The sequence below is a fragment of the Osmia bicornis genome, chromosome 11 (genome assembly GCF_907164935.1).
Source record: "Osmia bicornis bicornis chromosome 11, iOsmBic2.1, whole genome shotgun sequence".
NCBI classification, from domain to species: Eukaryota; Metazoa; Arthropoda; class Insecta; order Hymenoptera; family Megachilidae; genus Osmia; species Osmia bicornis.
Genome location: NC_060226.1, coordinates 3566857 through 3587488, shown reverse-complemented (window position 1 = coordinate 3587488; position 20632 = coordinate 3566857). Strand labels below are relative to the sequence as shown.

Below are 20632 nucleotides of genomic sequence, written 5' to 3'. Positions count from 1 at the left end.
CGAGGAAATCTTTGAAACCTCCAAGATTTCGAGCTGCGGAGAGCGGTCGCTCGTAAATTGGAGATTGCGAGGTCGTTACTTCCTGCGGAGCGTCTGTTAAGATCGCTGTAGGGTGGGTGTTTGTCTTGCGAATATGAGATTAAGTCGAAAGGGGACTCGCTGCGGAGTAATATTGAATCGGTGATAGCTCCTAATGGAATTGAAGGCAATGAATATAAAATACGACGACTCTTTGTGTATCGTTCACTTGTTAATTATTAGTAAGGAACCAAGAATGAGATCACTGGAACAGCCTCTCATGCGAAGAAAACTATAGGTACTACTCTTGACTTAGGAAAAGTTTCAAGTCAAAAGATTGGTTCATTTTAAATACAAAATTTTTATAATACCGCTATCAAGATTCATTTTAAGAATTCGAAAATTTCAAAAGATCGTAAATACCTCCTAAAATATTCGTCCAAAAACTTTTCTCAATTTTTCTTTCATGCGAATTGTACCATTCCGCAAATGTGGATACTACGATTCTATGTAGTGAAATTTTATTTCACGGTTGTTTAAACTACAGGTGTTTTCGAATAGTATTCGTATCGACCGGAAATCCATCGGAAGATCCCTTAATTTATTCGATTGGTTCAGAAATTTCTCGATTGAAAATAAACCGTGAGAAAGAGGGAAAGCTAATCAACAGCTTCGGTTCCCTTCTCAGCGCGGCGAAAGGGTTGAGATTCAAGGGTTGGTCGAAAACTAGTTAACGCCTCCGCGTAATTAAGCAAAGCAAGAGCGTACTGTGTAGAGAGAAAGGTCCACGCTCCACCCAGGTTCCAACGAATGACGACAAGAGTGGTTGAACCCTCTCTGCAGAGAGGTCGACAGGCCCAGCCTCATTGGAGGTGGGTTGGTTAGCGCATGTATAATTAGCACGAACAGACAGGAGGGCACGGCGACGACGGGCAGAGGTGAAGGGGGGGAGGACACAGAATCCCGGTGCAGGACAGGGTGGAGCCACCCCGTCGGCGCATGTGCCAGCATCCCTTGGAACCTGGAGATATAATATATTCATAACGTAGCTGCTCGCCGCGCTACCCTCTCCGACGCGTTCATCCCTCTGTCCAGCGAAACCCATTCCCGATTCAACGTTGCGCAGTATTCCAACCTGACGGTTGATTAATCAGGAGATTCTAAGAACGTATATAGCACCGAAAATACCTTCAGACGATATTCGATTCTACGAAATTCCGACGTAATTGAATACGTTAGGGGTTGGAACGTTGATTGCGCGCGAATCACGTACCTGTTACATAGAAACGTTCACGTTCTCGGAATACATCAGGTAATTTTTTCGTTCAGAAAAATCTATAAATTTCATTAGTTCACCGTTCCTTGTTAATGAATATCTCGAAGATGTGTATGAATAATTCAGAATTCTGCTTGTACGAATTGAGGGCAATTAATGATATTGTTCAAATAACGTTAAATTCCAAATGAAAAATTGTTATACGCATTGTTGTTAAGAAAACAATAAAGTTACTCTTTATCCAGGTAAACATAAGAGAATCGTCGCGCCAGCAAAGAGTGTATCGTGTCTCGGAGGAAGAAAAAACAACCCCTGAACGTGTGTCGTGTATTTTGGTCCGGATCCTAGATAACCCGGTGTGCTTTTCCGGATGCTTGAGCACGACACATGTCCCGTCCGTCCAAGCTTTTCTCTTCGTCTGAGGAGCGAGGGTTCGTCGACGGACACACCAGCGGTGGATGCATGGGAAGGGAAGGAAGCGAGGGAAGAGAACGTTCTGCGGTTTCACCCCCGGAGGACACGGTGTCATCAGGCGCAATTAGGGATGAGTCTCGGTCATCAACACGTATACCAAGCTTTCATCCACGATGAGAACGTGTCCGTGTTGCCTGCCGCGTAAACCCTCCCCTACCATTCTTCTCGCTACTTACTCCTATCGCATTATTTCTTTCCTTAATTTCGTTTCATTCCCCCTCATGAAACTGCGACTCGATGTTTCGTTTCTCTTCTCTGTCAATTCATTCGCCTTCATTCGTTTCTACGAACCTCGTTGCAGTCTGACTGCGCCCGTACGATCACTCCCGTTATACGTCTTTGACGCAATTATACTTTGGCTCTTATGACGTCTCGTTAACTCTGCCAACCCCCTGGGGGGAGGCTGCATTATCGCTCCGCCATCCACGGCTGGAAACCACGCTGCTCCGTCCTGATGGGAGCTACGCGTAAGGCTTCGAAATCAAGAAATATATTACGGTAAGATCTGTCTATACGCGAGTACGGACCAACTGCAAGCGTATAAAGAGGACGAGTCAAGAACCTGATATGACGTAATCATTCGAAAATCAGTTGAAGAGAGAAGTGAGAATTATTTACCATCAGACGACTGGTCGGGAATCAGAGAAATAATTAATTATATCCTAGCGAAATGGATTCAGATTGATCGACTGCACGACATCGTTTAAATTTATTTCAAACTCTATAACGATTCTTGAATATTCAAGTCTGAAATAATAATTGTAACGACGTAAGGAATATACCAGGGTCTAACGAATTTCAGTCGAATTATTCGACACGATTGTTTATCGACACGATTGGTTAAAGAAAAAAAGGTACGGTGAGCGGGTAATCAGCGAAATGGACGCAAGGAAAGTAATCAGCCGAGTCCCTTTCGTTGAACAAATTGATCTTTCTATGTAGACAGAAATTTGCGGTAAGGTGTGTGATAAACAGCCCCGTGTTGTTTCTATTGTTCTGCGAAAAACGTCGTTATGCCGTATGCATGTACGATTACAAGCGCAGATAGTGGTAATAGCAAGTGCAAGCGTGACATGCTACACTGCAAGAATTTCCTGCAGTACAGACGTTTATCGTTCTACGGGGGTAACTAGAACGTAAGAAACACGAATTCTACCACCGATTGTTCTGAAACGTTTCTTTCAGGTCTGCTGCAACGCTCGCTAAAAATGTATCATTGGTCGCGCTATAATGACGAATCGTTATCGTATCTTTAACCCTCGTGCACCGTTACGCGTTAAATTGCTTCGAAATGGAAATTCAATGTTTAATCATTTTTTTTTTCTTTTTCGTCAACAGCGGTGATAAAATAAGAAAAGTTAATAATTTCCACAGTCTCATTGGGAGAACGTATTAAGTCTCAAGCGAAGCACGTGCAGTAACCGTGCAACATTTATATAAGTATGTGTACACACATGTCAGAGACGCTTACGCTTACGCGGTTGTGTTTGGACTCTCAACGTAGAAAAAGGATTGCCGGTCGAGGCTCGATGTTTTTAATAAGCGGTCGACATGTAGCACGTACTAGATATTACCAGAGGCCAGCCATTGCATTTCCCTCTTCCCCTCTTAGAGGGTGTTCTCCCATCCTGATGACGGTCGAGACGGTGAACTCGCGGAGGGAGACCATAAGGGGTGCTCTACGTACAGTATGGTCTCTAATTAACTCACACCCACCTGACGAAGGTGCACGGTGTCCCTCGTTCAAAGTAGACGAGGTTCACGAACGTAAGGGCAACCTTCGTCGTCGGCTAGGTTAACTTGTACGGTCGAACCACTGGCTCGGGCTAATAATCTCGGGAAAATTTCATTATACCCTCGCTAATAATTCAACCCACCCGGTTTATAAGTTTTACACCGGAGTTCCAACGTTTCAACCTACCGTGGATACTTTGGCTTGAGTGTAACTTCTTATCTTTCTCGATGATTCGAAATTAAAGATTGAAAATACAATTTTTAATTGAAAACTTTCATTTCTGACGATCGTTACGCAGATTACTGTAAATGTATGGTGCAAAGGTTATCGAGATCGCAGGTATGTTTTTCATCTATCTGTCCGTTCATCCCGCTCGTGATTAGAGTGCAAACGCACATTAGCACGGTTGTATATACATATCTGGCGTTCTCGTCACGCTTTATCGTCGCGGAGGCGCGAGGACGTTTCTTAGGTATGTAATTCATGAAAAGAATATTCAATGGAAATGCTTGGCCATTGGCAATGGATATGCTCGACGTGCACCACATTGCAATTTACGACGATCTAATCGCGGCTAAAGTTCAGGGCCGTGCAGGCTACTACAGGCGCCCGCCTTGGTATTCTAATATTTTCGTACGCCCTCGAGAACTGTAACCCAGAAGCGAGACGTTGCGCGTCTAGACGCTGGCGGAACGCCATTCATCAATAGGAGGAATGATCAATGAATGCTTTTTGCAATTGGCTACGCTAGCCTTCTAGTGTACGCGCAATAGTTTGCGGCTCGAATATAACCGTGACATGATTTTTATAGTTAATGCCTTTTCTCTTATTAAAATGAAAATTAGAAGTTACAATTAATTTGATAGAAATTCAAATACACCAAGAGTATAAGTTGTAATAATACGAAGAAATAATATATTTCTGAGCCAAAAATATCTCCACCAAATTTATGAATTAAAACAACTTGGTAGTTCTAGTATTAAGGATTAAGAATTGCAATTTACGATAAATCTGTATCATTCACAAAACCTCAGCGTTGGAGTAAAAAGCAGTTCTGAACTGCTTCTATTTCCACCCAGGAAGAAACAGTCAGAATTTCCCAACGTAGTTGTGCCTTCATCAAGCACCGTCTACTGTATCACATTAATAATATTGATTTCGAAAAATACAATCAGCCCGGTTCTCCCTTCCTTCGCTCCCTTGTCATCTTTGTACAAACTCTCCCAGCCTGTTTGGCATTATCCTTCCTATCACATCGGAATACTTATTATCAAAGCTATGCCTCTGTTCGTTAATCACAAAGAAAACAGGATCCTTTATCAATATCAGGGTTGTTTTCACCCCGTAACTTCCTTCTTTCCCTGCTCATTTACACGCTAATGCTTCGCCTTACTTAACCAACCGCTGTTTCGATAGATTTATCATTCGATTCGGAATCCGCCGGTTGTATTAGCACTTTTCGCTGTGGGATCGCTCAAGAATTTATAACGGTTATTTTCCGCGGAATAATTCCTCGCGATCCTAACGACTAGTCGTCTCTCGGTGTCCATAGTCGTTTGAGTTTTGATAAATTACACGAACCCACGCTGATTCGTAGATTTATGGTGGCCCCGGCTCGATAACGATCTACATCGTTAATTAATGTAACAGTCCTGATCGGTTGCAGTGATACTTTTTTTTTTTCCATCGCTTCTGTCACCTTCCTTCTCATCTCGCTGGCTTTCCTCGTTTATCCTTTTTCTTTTCTTAATCATTCGCTCGTCGCAATCAACGTTTCCTCGGGTACCAATGAATCGGAAGTTAAGTGGGTGCCGCAAAATCGATATCATTTTACACTTGCAGCGATTAATGATGTACGAGCTGGGCTTATAACGTTTCATACATCAAATCGTCGTAATTAATGTTTCTTTAGTCGTGAACTTCTATCAAGGTATTACTGTACTTTCAGGAGTTTCTTAGATACCGTAGGTGTTTTGTGGAACGTACACTTTTTCCACTGGATACAATTTTTTAATATTAAAATATATTGAAAATTGTGCATAGAGGGTGATGGGAAAATAGATGGCCCCCTCTTCTGTAACACCATACGTGTAAGCGAAGTGCCAATTAAAATTTTAATAATATCATTTTCTAAGTATTATCATTTTGTAATTCTATGAATATAAGCTATCATAGAAAGTACAATTTTACTAGATACGAAGAAACATTCTACACCCTAATTCATTGTTATTTTAATAATGGTATTTGTGTAGCGAGGAACAACTACTTGGAGAAACGTCTATTTGTCCTCTGTTTATTAAATACAATCCAACTTTCACTTGACTTTCTAAAATACTTGTGTACATATTACATTTACGGTTATTACATTGTGAACTTTTCATCCCAACTCGATACATACTAAACTAATCAAACGGGTCATTTTGATAACTAAACTTCAAAAAGTCAATTTCTTTTGTGTATTGCTTGAAAGTATGTTGTAAGAATGTACTGTTAAATTTTGGCAACAAAATTGGAAGTAACTCGGTTTTAAGTCCTTTAATTGATGCTATTAATTAATTATCGATTTCCTCTGACGATATAACGTCGAAAAAATCAAATTGCAACTAGTTCTTTGAATATATCAATAGAAAATATATATACTTTTTCACCTACGACTAATGTAAATGGTGTTCACTGGCCGATCAGTACGGTCGATTTCGAATTCGAATCTCGAGCCGTTATTCCTCGCCTCGGCCGACAATTCGCAGAACGATTAATCATATTAATTGCACGTAGCCGGACCAAGCCGGCTCACGGGGTACCATGAGCTTAAACTGCTTAATTATAAATTGTAATTAGCGCTCGCGAAGCCGTGCAGCTTCGATTAATTAACGGGCCAGCCCCCCACTTTGCCGCTCGGCCGGGGACTCTTAATTATTAATTGCCGGGACCAGAAGCGCGCATCCGGTTGTTTGTCGCGACACTTCGTTCCCTCGATCCTCCCTTTTCTTTCTTCCTTTGCTCGTGACGATCGTAAACGCGTTTTCATGCTTCATCTTTCTTCTACCATCGCATCGGGTTCTCATACCTGCCAGCTCGGCCAGTTAGTTTGTTTCACCGACTCCCCTTCCCACCTCCCCATTTTATTATATTCTCAGATTTATAACCGTGTCGTGGAACGGATATTTATCGTACTATTCACAAAATCCAATGCGTCTTTTAGTTGTTCCCCGCGTCTCGAACTCGGGTGGAACTAAAGTAAACGTTCGATCGTACACCATGCTCTATATTCTGGATTTCGTGTCGGATTGTGAAGAATGAAATACTTGCAGTAACTAGGTTCGTAATGTTTACGTACAGGAATGAGGTGGCTACCTGACCATCAGATTAAGAATCCAATTGCCTTCCTTTGTTTACGTAATAATGGAAGATATCGATTAACAGGAAGAATATTAAGTTCATACTTCATGCAAATTCTGTCGTGTTTACAATCTTTCAATCACTATTTTTTTCCTTTTTTCTTTTTACTGTTTAAATATTATTTCTGAAAGAGATTTTCCATTTATCAATAACACTCTGGTTCACAATCTTTCTAAATACTAAACAAATGAATATCAAATTGTCGTATTTTAATAACTAGAATCTGGTTAATTAAACAATTAGTAAATTAATCTCCTGCTCTAAATTTATATTTTATAAATAATGACATCTTACATTTCAGAACAAAGACACTTCATTATATTATAATCCAGCAGCATCTTAAAATCGCGTGGCTTGCGGTAAGTTACGTCTTTTGTGTTCAATATCCTATGCACTACGTGCTGCACGCGGTGCATTCAACGCGGAATGAATTGTGGACACGACTTCTCTCGGCCAATTTTGCGGTGCATTCGATGAACTTTCTCACACGTAGCTCGCGTTGCACGTGCCTACTCGTGCGAAAACGCTCTCTGAATATTACCTCGGATATGTTCCGACGATGAGTTTTAAATGAACAATCACGGATTAATAAGTCGACATTATTCCGTGGAATTCGATGATCGATTATACCTTTTCGATAAATCACAAACAACAGTACGAGTTTCAATATTCATACGACAGATACGAAAATGAATTTACATTCTCGAGTTTCACACTTCATTCGTTTCAAGCTGAAATTCGAATAGGATAACGGAATTCGTTAGAGAAATTTGTAGATTGAACGTGTGTAATTAATAACCGACTCGAGGACTTAACGCAGCAATAAATTATTATAGGTGAGAATCATTAGGGTAATGTAATTTCTACTACTGCCGTTAGCTTGAATAGAGAAGCTAAATACACTGCAAACACGTGAAAGTTTAAAATTAAGAGGAATCAATATAATAAGATAAATCACTTATACTGTTTATATTCGACACTTGTATTTCTTGGTCAAAGTGTCTCGTCTAGTTTTCACGTCTATTTTTAAGTATTTCAAGTTTAAAAAAAGTTAAAATATCTGTCCTATACAGGATATATAAGTTTGATCACTTTTCTGAGATCTTTGAAAATCTTAGTTGGGACAATTGAGATAAGGGTAAGAACGTAGAACTCGTCGAGATTTCTTAAGAAGTAGTAACAAGATTCTACTCGTAGTTAAGAACTAGCCAATCGATGCCGCACGATCTACTCGAGAGATCGAAAATATTGCTCGCGGCATTTCGTTATATATGTGTCCAGCTGGCGCGACCGAGGGAGGCTTAATTATCGGCTCGGGGCCGCAGCAACGACAAGTCGCGCGGCACTCGCTGGACAATTAACGGGCCGAGTGTTTACAATCTAGCGCTTAGCGACGGCAAATGGCAATCAAGCAGGCCAATTAATGAGCGGCCAGCTTCGCCTCGAACGTTCTGAGCTTAAATTCCTTAATTTGTGGCAATTATGCGCGGCCCAGTAATTAGCCTCGCTCGTTCGTCGAAGGGTAAAGCCGGTCTTTTATACGTGACAACCCGTATCCATTGTGTAAACGGATAAAAAAATTCATCTAACGATGACATTTCGAAGCTGCTTTGAAATAAGTACTATACAAAATTCTTGTCTCATCTAACCAAATCTAGATCTTCCCCAGGTGTACCCAACCTAACTTTCAAGTACGGAGGTGAATGGCGGAATCTCCTTCACCCATATCGACTTCTTCTTTATGAAACTCTAGAGTAAACGACACTGTACCTAGCCGAGTTACAATATTTTTAAAAATATGTAACTGTTCCTCGTTCATTTTATCGCTTAGGAGATATCGAGATCGAGTGTTCGCATATTTGCACGTGAACGCTTAGGGATATTAGAACGCAGCATTCAAATAAAATTGACGGTCGGGCGCGAAGTAAAAACACGATCGCAATTATTGCGCTACTTCATTAGCTGATGATCAAATGCATCCGGCAAAAACTTCGACAACGTTCCAGCGCCGTTCATTATAGCTCATAAAGTGCTCTCTTTCCGCTTATGTGTTCTGTATCCTTAGCTCAAACTGCCTCGCTTCCAATAACCGAGCGATCTCATTTGATCCTGGCACGAACCTCAAAATGGTTTATCATAAACTCGTTTAAATGATCGAGAGGGGGAGAGAAAAATGTTTAATCGCGGAAGTTGGCTCGCACTAGCCGGCCTTAGCCGCAACGATTTCGCTAAATTATGTTGAAACAAAATTTTCCTCACAAGCAGAGAACGCACGATACTTAAGGCACAAGCGATGCGTTTATGACACAAATAAATTCCCTCCCCCCGTATATGAAACAGTTTTTAACTAATTTACCGAGGTGATTCTGTTTTTTGACTTGTGCTCCATGGGCAGTTAGACGGAAATATCCTTGTTTACAAACTTGATTCTAGTTATGTTTTAATTTACGAGCGCGGTGTACGTAATGACAAAAAAGAACAGAGGTTCGATGATCATTAACGAGAAAATTAATAACGTCAGAAATAATTGAAGCCGCGTGATCTATGAACCTTGAGGTAAAACATTCGAGTTTCCTTCAGGGTTTCCATCACAATAGAATTTATTCATTTACTTCTTGCTATTTCTATATTTATATTTTGCTATTGTTTTAAAATACGGCAATTGGAATGTATTCTAAGAAATTCTCTAAAGATAGGTGTAGGTTGAAACGTGAACTGGCATCGAGGTCAGCGGTGACCTCGGTTCTAATTAGAAAATTAATTAGAAATAATTCAAAGTGGGAAAAGAAGGTTGGAATTTACGATATTTCATGTGTTATCTCAACGAGACAATTAAACGTACAGGTGACGTGGCTCGTAAACTTTTCGCCCCCAATTCTTTCAATACTCACAGGTCGATTTGTCTTTGTGTGAGTAGTTTATGTTAGCCGTGAGCGGGTTAAATGTGCGTGTACCGGGCTTTAGTGACGCGATAATTACCGTACGAAAGTGTTGCTACGAGCCAATTATTGTGAAAGGATCTGAAACGCTGCCAGTCCTGTAGCTGCTAGCAGGCCGTGCACAACTTTTATCGCCGGAATATCAGCGGCGTTATTCAGGTGTCGCGTAGTTATTTCGGGTATGTGCCTGTATCCTTCGCGTCAATCATGAAACTACTCTCGCTTTCGCATCGATTACACCGCTATACTACCACTTTTTCCACTTTAATGATTCTTAGCCGATGAAAGGGAAATTAGTTGAAAATAAAATTATTTATTATAATTGGGATAATGTGAAACGTATTTAAATCATACTAAGCTAACCGTCATTAAGGATTGCTAAATTTTTAATCTCCAAGTTTGTGAACACTAAAACCACAATTCTTTTTTTTTTTTTTTATTGACTTCATTTTATCATGCACGAAACTGCAGAAACCGGTAATCGAATACCTTTGCTTTTATTATCAAACTAATAAAAATAAGTCATTTCATTCTTTGATACATCGATATTCTGGAAGGTCAGAGTCCTTAATATATTTAAGCTTGTAATTTTATATTCAACGTGGTGTGAATTTAATGATATTTTTATCGGCAATTTGTATGCGTATAGTCACCGATTCGAAGATTTTTTACGAATGAATCACCTTCGGTCGAAGCACCGATGTCTCTACTCGAATCGCATAGTCAGTGACACCTTTGTCCCTCTCTGTTTTCTTTTCTTCTCTAATTCTAGTAGACTATCGGTGATTATACCACTATTAAAAATTCCAATAAATCGTGTTCGATTCATTCGTGCTTCTCGAAGGAACGATTTCATCGAACATTCATTTAATCCTTTTTATAGATTCAGAATGCTTCCCGCGAGGTAATTAAATATTCCGTCACGGTTTTTCCATCGGGAATTACTTCATCAAGACAACGTCTTGTCCTTGCTGGTCCTATTTTAAGGTCATTCCCACCGATCGATAGAAAATTTACCCAAAGAAAAAACCGCCTATGAAAATCGGTCAGATTTTAGAAGAATAAAATTTGTGGGGCAAGGTGAGGGCACGGTTCGCGAGTCTTGCAATTCCAGAAAAGGAATTAGTCATTTTTGATTCGCTGCAATGTTTCCTGCTTCTTTATATGCGTGCATAATTTAAAGGTGGCGTAATGAAGCTACGCGTTCGGTACGGTGTTAATTGACGGGGAGACGATTACGGCATATCGTGAACAAGACGCTTCGTTAGTCATGATCTGCGTCATTTGCCGCGCTCGAAGGACAGATGCGATGTCGAAGCGTTGATGAAACGCGACAGCATATGTCCGATGGACATTAAAGGACGACCGAATCAGAGTGAAATAGATTTTAAAAGAAACTAAGGAACGAATTTATAATGATTTATGAACTGGAGGAATCTTATATAAAAAAAAAGTGTTGCAACAAAATTAGATTTTGTAATTCAACGAGAGGTTTTTTAGCTTCTAGAACGAGGCAACAAAAATTTATAGGGTACATGAACGAATTGTTTAACGAAAACCAGACTGTTCGTGTCAGATGTCTCACGAAGATGGAGAATAGCAGCGATTAATGCTGGTAAAAAATAAATGACCGGTGAATAATGCGGAGCAGAAGATAGATCAGCCTGGAATTTGAGAACACATACGGGGGTGGGGAGTTGGCAATAATATTTAAAAATAGAAACGACCAGGCACGAACGATGGCGAAGGAAATAATAATAATAATCTTTGAAATTAAGCCGAGCCTCGAGATGCAGGAAAGTTCGGTAGCTGGCAAATTCAAAACGTTTCGCAACAGGTGTTGTGGAAATTTGGTACGTCCACGAGTGAAACTTAAGCTGTGCAATCGTGTAACACAGGGAAACACTTGTTGCCAACTAGTTAGAAAGGATGATACAAAATGGCCAATTTTCAAATTGAACGAAAAAGAACGATTCTTGCATATCATTATTCTGTACATCCTGAAGAATTCGGAACTAAAGTTGAAGACAAATATGGAAGACAATCCTTGAACATAATAATTTTCTACCCGAACCTAATACTACTTGCCATCTAAAACGTTATTACAATTATTGTAATCTTAATTAATTTAGACTCATTGAACTTGAGCACCCCTTCCATAAAAATTAAACCGAATCGATCAAATTAAGCATAGTTTAATTCTTCAATAATGGAAACACAGAAACAGACTTTAGAAATAAAAGCGACCGTTTCTGTTTGCTTTCTATGTGGTCCGCGTGTTCGTTCGATCGTTAATTGTGAAACGCATCTCCGGGATGTGGTGCATTGTAACGGTTCAACGAAATGAAACGTTTTCGAACACCAAAAATGGCGTTGTCTTTCGGAACGATAAAATAATTGTAGGTCGTTAATCCCCCCATCCCGGTTACAGTTAACAATAAAATTATTTACACCCGAAAGCAAACCGATCTGCTGATTCATTATGATCTATAGACAACGCTTTCTCTCTTTACGTCGTGATTTTCAGAGTGCCGGGTCTTGCTAGTTTCTACTTGATCACTGGATCATGGTTCTACAAATAATGATCGTACCTCGTGACTCCCTTGATCATTATTCCCTCGTGTTTATACCTTTTGTCCAATATCAAATCAGAGTTCCTCTTTCATAAAGTATATACAATGGAATATCTTTCTGATAATTATATTCAAGCATTGAATTATTATTACCAGACCCCTGATATTCAAGGATTGAGTTATTATTATTTCTACTAAACATAAATATCTGCGTTTTTTCTGTGTAGGGCACGCTCTTGCAATTATTCGAAATACAATAATTTTATTTTTCAATTCCGCTTTTTCACGAGCTTAAAATTATCTTATCAACGATACCGGTCGTCGATGACCCCAATGGTATTTAATACATTAAATGGCACTGCCCGAAGGGCCCTTTTTGAATCCTTAACAATTGTCTTAAAATAATTTCTTCGTCCTCCCAGTCTCGTTTAATCAATTACATGGCCGAATCTCCATACACAATTCACAGATTACATTTAATAAGCGGCTCGAAGGTGATTCAAATTTAGATTGGAAACATAAATCACAATTTTAATTTCGTCCCTGTTTGATGAGGTCAGCTTCATCTTGAAATTTATTGTATTAACGCAATCAAGGCTATTTTCTTCAAATTGTATGCAACAAGATTTCCATGCGTTCAGACGCGATTCTAGGCGGTATATACGGTTTGGTAAGGTGCTCTCGATCCAGCCTTACAGCGGAAGAAAACGTGGGAACATCGTGGCGCGATAATTCGTTCCTTTATCTCCGCTTCGGAATTACGCAACGGACGATTCGAGCGTGCGCGGCGAGCAGCGACGCAGTCTCGTGAAAACGTTCCTACCGGAAGTGCGTACTTTAATTAAACGCCGTTTCCTGCCTGTCATTAGCTCGACCGTTTACGGAGTGGAGCGATGCGCGATTAGAGCATAGTGTCGGCGAGTATTTTGGAAGCAAACCTCGTCGCGACTTCGCGTCATTCAGGGACCTCCGCGAGGATCATTCAGCTATCTGGACCTTGTTCACACTGATACAAGAACGATGGTATTTAAGTGTACCGTGGAAATTTCTGGCAACTATGTAGAACGTGGCTGATGTTTCGCCAACTAAATATCCGCGAATGCCTTGAACTATTCATTCAGACCCAGCGTACATTCGTGTCTCGTCTATCAGAAATTCTTCGGTCGGTTACATTGTCCGCTTCCGCTAATGGAAGCTGCTCAAAGCTTTTTCGACGACGATATTTCTTATATGACGCGCTGTCGCGATCCTCTCTGGTAAAGAGAAAACGTTCTTCTCAACTATTCGCGCTCGTTGAATCATCCGAACTGGCCAGTTTAATGAAGAACGACGTTTTACAATGGATTTACTTCTTCATAAGTGCTGTAGGATTCCGTAGTTAAGAGGTATCATCAGTTGCATTTTACATTGTTCCCGGTTAGTGGATATGTGAATAAATTTACATTTATAATCGTGATAGTGAAAAAGAAACAGGGCATCCTTTGCCTCTTGCGTTGACACTTATAATGTACCGTGGATCGTTGAAATAGGAATAATTTAAATTTGAGTTTAGACTCTTCTTCTGTGTTTTAGACTATTCGTTTGAATAGTATTTTGCCAAATCGATTAAATCCACGAAACGAATAATGAAAAAATTGATAAATTTTAAAAATTTAAGTATCAATTAAGTGCTCACCAATAAATTTGGAGAAATTCAAAAAATTCGAGAACCTAATTGTGTATAAGTTCGTGGGTTTGGGTCACCATTGGGGACCACCTGTGGCCGACACCATGAATTGAATATTATCAACTAATTTTCAAATATTATATTATTTACACTAGGTATCGAAGGAAAAAGCGTAAATTTAAAAAAACAACAAACGTATTCTGAATAATTGCATGTGTCTTAACACTCATGGCTGTTTCTACTGCGGCGCTCAACAAAATGAGGCCGCAGTACAGTAATTTGTTTTAATTGAAACAAAAATATTTACGACTCCTATTTCCGATTATTAAATTTTCTTTTGATACGAGCATGCATAGTATATAAATAAATTTTTATACGAACAATTTGAAATTCATAAAAATTCTAGTATACCAAATAAATTTTATAAATCACATTTAAAATATAAATAAAATAAAATAATACCTATGTAATAAATAAAATAACATCGGCATAATAAAACATGCAGTGTAAATGCTGTGTAATTCTGATGAATATTAATTAAAAATCTTATAATTAGAAGATGTCATCAAAGCATTCACTTACCGAAAACAGGTGACTTCAAGCCCACGTTGTGGCAACGATTTCCGGAGCACCAGGGATACTTGTTTCGTGACCGAGGGTGGGTCAACAGTTCGTGTCACTTTTTAGAGCACGCACGCGGTAGCAACTTTTTGTCGATTCTTCAGGTAAATCACCGAGTCACCGAGTCACTAAACCGCGTGAGTCATTATAGACAATTTCTCGATTAACCTAAGAACTATACTTTACGATTTCTATCTCTTTGTTGTTTAATAAATATTATTAAATATACGAAAAATTGTAATATCATACAAGCAGCTTTTGTTATAATACTGTTAAACCGTTAAATAGCAAAAAGCTATAGAATTAATTTACAAGTATCCCTATGCGTTTTGTTTTACACTAGACGTTTACCTCGGTATATTAAAAAAAAGAATAAACACTTCCGGTGACAAAGTTTGACGAAAAATTTTCAGCTACGAAAATCTCTAGTGAACGAAATATAGGGAAAAAGGCCTAGTTTCCCTGGTAAACGTTTTATTCACTATTCACTTCTATTTATAACACTAAAAGACACCAACTTTCTCTTTTGTCGATAAAGAGTGCGTCACGAAGACAGTTCCGCGACATCGAATTCGAAGTGTTCAACGAATAGTCGCGTTCAACTTAACGAAAGAACGAACTCGAAGCTCGCGCGACGATCCGAGCATGTCTTCGACACGAATACGAAGCTTCGCCATTTTCATGGTTAAAGTTTGACGTCTGATTGGAAGGATAGTTTTATACTTAGAAGGGAAACACCGTCTAGAAGACACCGGCCGAAAGACGCAACGTCATATGGGGTAAAGACGTTGGCCTAGATCAGGATCGCCACGTGATGACATGATGACGTAGATCGATACTCCATCTTTGATCCCACGGTCAAACGAAATCGTTTCGACGTTTACCGTACCAGTTTCAGGGGGGCGGTAAAGCGCCCTCTTAAGGGTTCTAATTTCTAACCGCAATATTTGATAAATGATTAGGTAGCTTACTGTAGTTGTCACTTAGTTTCTAGAAGCTACTCCGAATGGTTTAATCGTTCCAGACGACGTTATTGATGAATCTGGTTCGAGTCAATATACGCTTCCCATAAGATATGTAAATACGAACGTACGTATTTCTTCATGTTGTTTCTCTAGTCTGTCGAACCACTACGACCACAACAGCGTCAAGATTCTTCGACACGATCCTCTTGTTCGAACACGTAGCTCGAGGTTCGAATGTTATGTATCCAGGGAGAAATGCGGAGAGACAATTGACGGTTTGGCGCGGTAAAACTGGTCGTACGGTGTTCCAGAATACGATGAAAAGACGCGCGCGATATCCTGGTTCACGATACGGAGCTAAACTCACGTGGCGGTGTGGTTCGAGCCCTCATCGACGGTAACCACTTCCTCGAAGTTTCGGCCAATCAGCGACGAGCCAGGATACCTCAAGAGACGATCGTCGATGCTCGTTGGCTTTCGGCCGTGCTCGGTAGCAGTTCGTCTTCGTTCCGCTCACGTGTGCCGCGTGCTCGACGACGTACGGTCTCTGACTACTTTTCGGACGTGTTCTCGAGGACGCTTCGGGACACACGGTCGTGACCAGTCCTGTCAGCGTAGCTCGCGACCAGGACGGCATGGATTACGTCCAGGAGTAAACCGTGGTCCTGGTGCACACCGTTTTCTTGGTTTCCGTGCGTGAAAGCACACACTGCTTCGCATCGAACGTGCGCCTCGTCCAGCGTCCGACACGATACTACCTCTCTCCCCTTCCTCTCTTTCTTTCTCACTCTCCCTACGCCCCCTCCACGGACACCGCTAGCTCCGTCTCACTCTGGTCGCGATTTCTGCTTGAGTAGGGACGACTCGTGGGGAGAGACCTGGTAGCCGCTCATTAAACAAACGCCTCGATGACGTCAGGAAGTATCGCGGGACCATCGAAATCAATCGCTCCGACTAGAGACAGTTGTATTGATCCATCGATCCTCCCCTTCGTTAGACTTACACTTCCGTCAATTTCTATTCGGTGGTTACTATCACCCTGTGCACCCTGGACTCGGTGGTAGCTTGGGAATTAGCGTTTGCATCATTGGATTATAGTATATACATAGTAGTTTACATTCATGTATTTATACATATTTTGAATCCTTTACGGCTATCTTTGCCAAGAAAGATTTTCCTAAATAAAATAATTTTATTCATCAGAGTTTATTTGCCATGCAGTATTTTGGCATTTAATTTATAAATTTTTAAATTTTGTATTGGACAGTTATAGGCGCTCATAGTATAGAGCGATCATTTTGTAGCGGCTGACTGTAGACGTTCGCAGTAGCATAAGTCTTTGTGGTCAGACTTCGTTCCTAGTAGAACTACTACTGCAGTGCCATTTTTGTAGGTAGCTTTTGATCTAAAGCTTTTGAAATGTTTCCGTTTATTTTTCTTCATTTACATTAATCTGACGATACAAAATCTCATACTAAGAAGTTAAAAACTTGCAATATACCATCCTAAATATAATTATTTTCACAATATTACGCTTTGCTCTGAATCAGTAAACTGTGATGTTGGTACCCATAGTGTGATCTCTATATTTATACCCGACGTTGGTGACGTTCGTTAAACAAACATCTCGATGACATCAGAAAGCATTGGTGAACCATCGAAAATCGCTTGTCACTATTAGCGACAGTTACTGATCATTCGATCCTTCATGCGGACCAACTCACTGTTTGGCTGCTGTGCTAACACCGTTGCTCGATTTATTCTGATTTGCTGAGGGAACTATTGTGATCTACATCGGATTCGTACCGTTCAGTTGGCTCTTGTAAACTATGTTACACATTTTAACGCCTCGCTGTTCGCTAATCGCCTGGTTGGAGAATTCTCGTTCTCAAAATATTCTGCTAATATAGATTAGGATTTTCAAAACAAAATTCACTTTTACATTTCTTTATTTCAAACAGAAACTTTGATGGATTAAAAATAATAATGGTGAAATAGCCATCGTGGTTCAATTTGGCAGAAAGCCCATATTTTTTTTAAATTTCAATTACACCTCGTCCTTCAATGGTTTGCAATAAACTGTATCAACTGTATACATACGGATCTATTTTCACGATAAGTTTTATAAAATAGATTAATTAAGGTGCAAAGTTTCATTAATATTATTCCATTGCCAAAACGGTGCAGTTTCTTGTTATACAGTTGAATAATGGTTTCCGTGACCGCCACGCAATCGCAGCACTCCGTATCCTTGATTTCTGTTCCAGCGAAGAAAGCGCGGAGGAGGCTGGTAGCGTTCATTAAACAAACGTCTCGATGACGTCAGAAATAACCGCGCTCCCCTTGAAACGTATTCCTGTGATTCGCGTCTGGTAATATTATTAATTCTAGATGCGTCTGTCTCGTACCTCTTCGCGTGCAATCAAAGAAATTCATCAAAATGTTCATCAACTTTCAATGCTCGACATAACGCAAAAACTATATAAAGGATCGAGCAATTTGATTCCCTTAAAAATTCAATTTTAATTCGTCGAGAGATTCGAGACAAGCGGCAAGAGACAGATAGCTGAGAAGACACGGTCGTGGGTGGTCCATTCAAAACGTTCGTAGCTACTTGGAAATGGATTTTGCTGCGTCTACTACATCCACTGCTATTTAAAGATGAAGCATACGACGCTCTAACCCCTTCTTTTTTCTTCGCACGCTGTCGCCCCTCGTTCGCTCTCTTTCTTCGTTCAGCACGTGACTCGTGAGTGGAAAACGCCGTGAGTGCAAAGACACCTTTCACGCGATGCTATCGGTAATAATCACCAGGGCGAAAGGTCTCGCCACCTAAGACACTGTTTCGTATCGTTGTTTTACAGCCGGAGTTATAATAACAGGTTGTAATTACTTCGAATAAATCGTTGTAATTTCATGAAATTTTGCGAAATACAGTTATCTGCATCTACGTGCTTTCGCTCACCTATTACGTGTATGTCTAGCTAGCAAAATCATCTCATAAGTGTCACAGATTATTTCGCAGCAATAGGAGAATAATTATAAATTTATCGGCAATTTATCGTTTATAAAAATGTGAAAGAAAATCTTCTTGAAAATAATGAAAACCTTTGCGTATCACTGATGCAACTGACACAGCGCGCTGTAATTGCAATTATTTAAAATGCAATAGTTCCGTTTCTCAGTTCAAGCTACTCATTTGTTATCTCGCGTTTAATTTATATATTTCAAACTGGAGACCATCACTGCATAAAGGGAATTCAATTACACGGATAATTACCGGCAATGCTTTCCATTGTCGGTTGAATTTTTTTTTTCGCATGGCGAGCATTGCAACAGCAAAAGGTATATACTAATAATACAACGTTCTCGCCTACGATATATCCTTTCATTCTTAGCTATTGTACGAGCTATTCTCGTTGTTCGATCCGTACAACTGACTGGTTGTAATTATTTAAAATAATTAGACGGCCGAGCGAGAAACTGGGCAAAGGTAGTCGATTAATTAAACCCGAAGCGTGAAACATTTGCTCGAAATATCTGGCATTCGCGTGTCCTAAATACCTAAGGCTCCGTGTTCAGATATCGCCTCAGTAATTATTTTGAATAAATGGTTGGCCTCCTACACCGGCGAGCTGAAGTCGCGAAGTTAACGTCAAAGCGCAAAACATTTCCGAACCGAAATAGCTAGCGTTCGCGTCACGTACAGACCAGCGGTTCGTTCTAACTTCTCATTGTTTTTCTTAGATCGCAAGGTCAAACGAATCGTACACCAAAGATGTTAAACGAAGGATCCCCTCGGTGGATCCTTTTAAAATCGAAGCGACAACAAATTATTTGTCAAATAACCGTACCCTTTAAACTCTCTTCAAATATCACTATTGCTTCATAATTTCATTTTGAATATTTCTACGACGAACGATGTAAAAATGTGACAAGCAGAGAAGAAGAACGTAATTGCTAATTTTGGATTATTATTTGACATTCCTAAGTTATGATGTGTTCAGCGAAGCGAGTAATTTTCGTCCGTTAATTGCTCCTATCATTTCCAATTCTCCAAGGATAATTATCATGCAAAGTCGCGAGGAAGATATCCCCCAATGAAGATGGAAGAGAAGGCTAAGGGTCAAAGGGTTAAGAAGGGGGATTAATGATCGTCATTAGCCAAGCGAGGGGTAAAAAAAGAAGTGAAATCAAGCGATAAGGTGAGCGAAGGATAGGGAAGAGGTGGGAAAGGGATTGGGAAAGGAAGGGGTTGCGGTTGTTTCGCGAACGAATAATTTGATCGAACGGGGCGAATTAGCGGCTGAGCGAAAGCTTGTCTAAGGAGAGCACGTAGGAGAAGATACCCTCATGCTATAAACGTTCAGTTCAGAATTAGCGTGGCCAGCACATGCTAAACATTCAATAAAGCGCTCGAAAGCCGTCCGAAATAATCGTAATCATAAATAATCGGGCCTAAATATACGTCGAGGCACAGTAATGCCCGTGAAGCTCTCTCGCATACCAACTGCTGTCCGCGAACCGTTAACGCGAGCAGAAATCGGTTGCTTACCAGTCGATCGACGCAATTTTTTCATCCCGCTCGACGATTGTAAAAACTAAAACACCGGGGCTAGGACGATCCCGTAATGAATCGGTAATATCGGCACGGGGACGAATACCCGCGACACAGGAAATGACGAGGCGATCCTGACGGAACGTTGACCGAAAACGAAGATGCGCCTCGCGTGGAAACGCGATAGAAATTGGATTACACGCATCTGCTTCTTCTTCTCCAAGTGCTGGTGCTTTTTTTATCGTTTTTTTATAAACTTACGCGATTACGAGGAACGTGCTCTTATTTATCTTTGTTAAAGGTTTTACTTGAAATACTTTTTGCGATAATAAATTGTACTTTGATTATATTCGAGCTTAAAGCAGTTAGGATAAATAAATTCAACTATTTCTAGATGTCTACGAAGTA

General features: G+C 40.2%; 1 protein-coding gene across 7 annotated transcripts in view; it reads right to left on the bottom strand.

Moving 5' to 3' along the window:
- The window catches only part of LOC114875152 (zinc finger homeobox protein 4), a 233612-nt gene that overhangs the window by 183340 nt on the left and 29640 nt on the right, over positions 1-20632 (bottom strand). Inside the window, exon 1 of one of the 7 annotated variants that reach the window (XM_046287695.1) lies at positions 14663-16398. The exons of the other annotated variants lie outside the window; for them this stretch is intronic. The gene's annotated coding sequence lies outside the window, so the exon portion shown is untranslated. Of the gene's footprint in view, positions 1-14662; positions 16399-20632 lie in introns of those variants that run through there. 7 annotated transcript variants of the gene reach the window in all.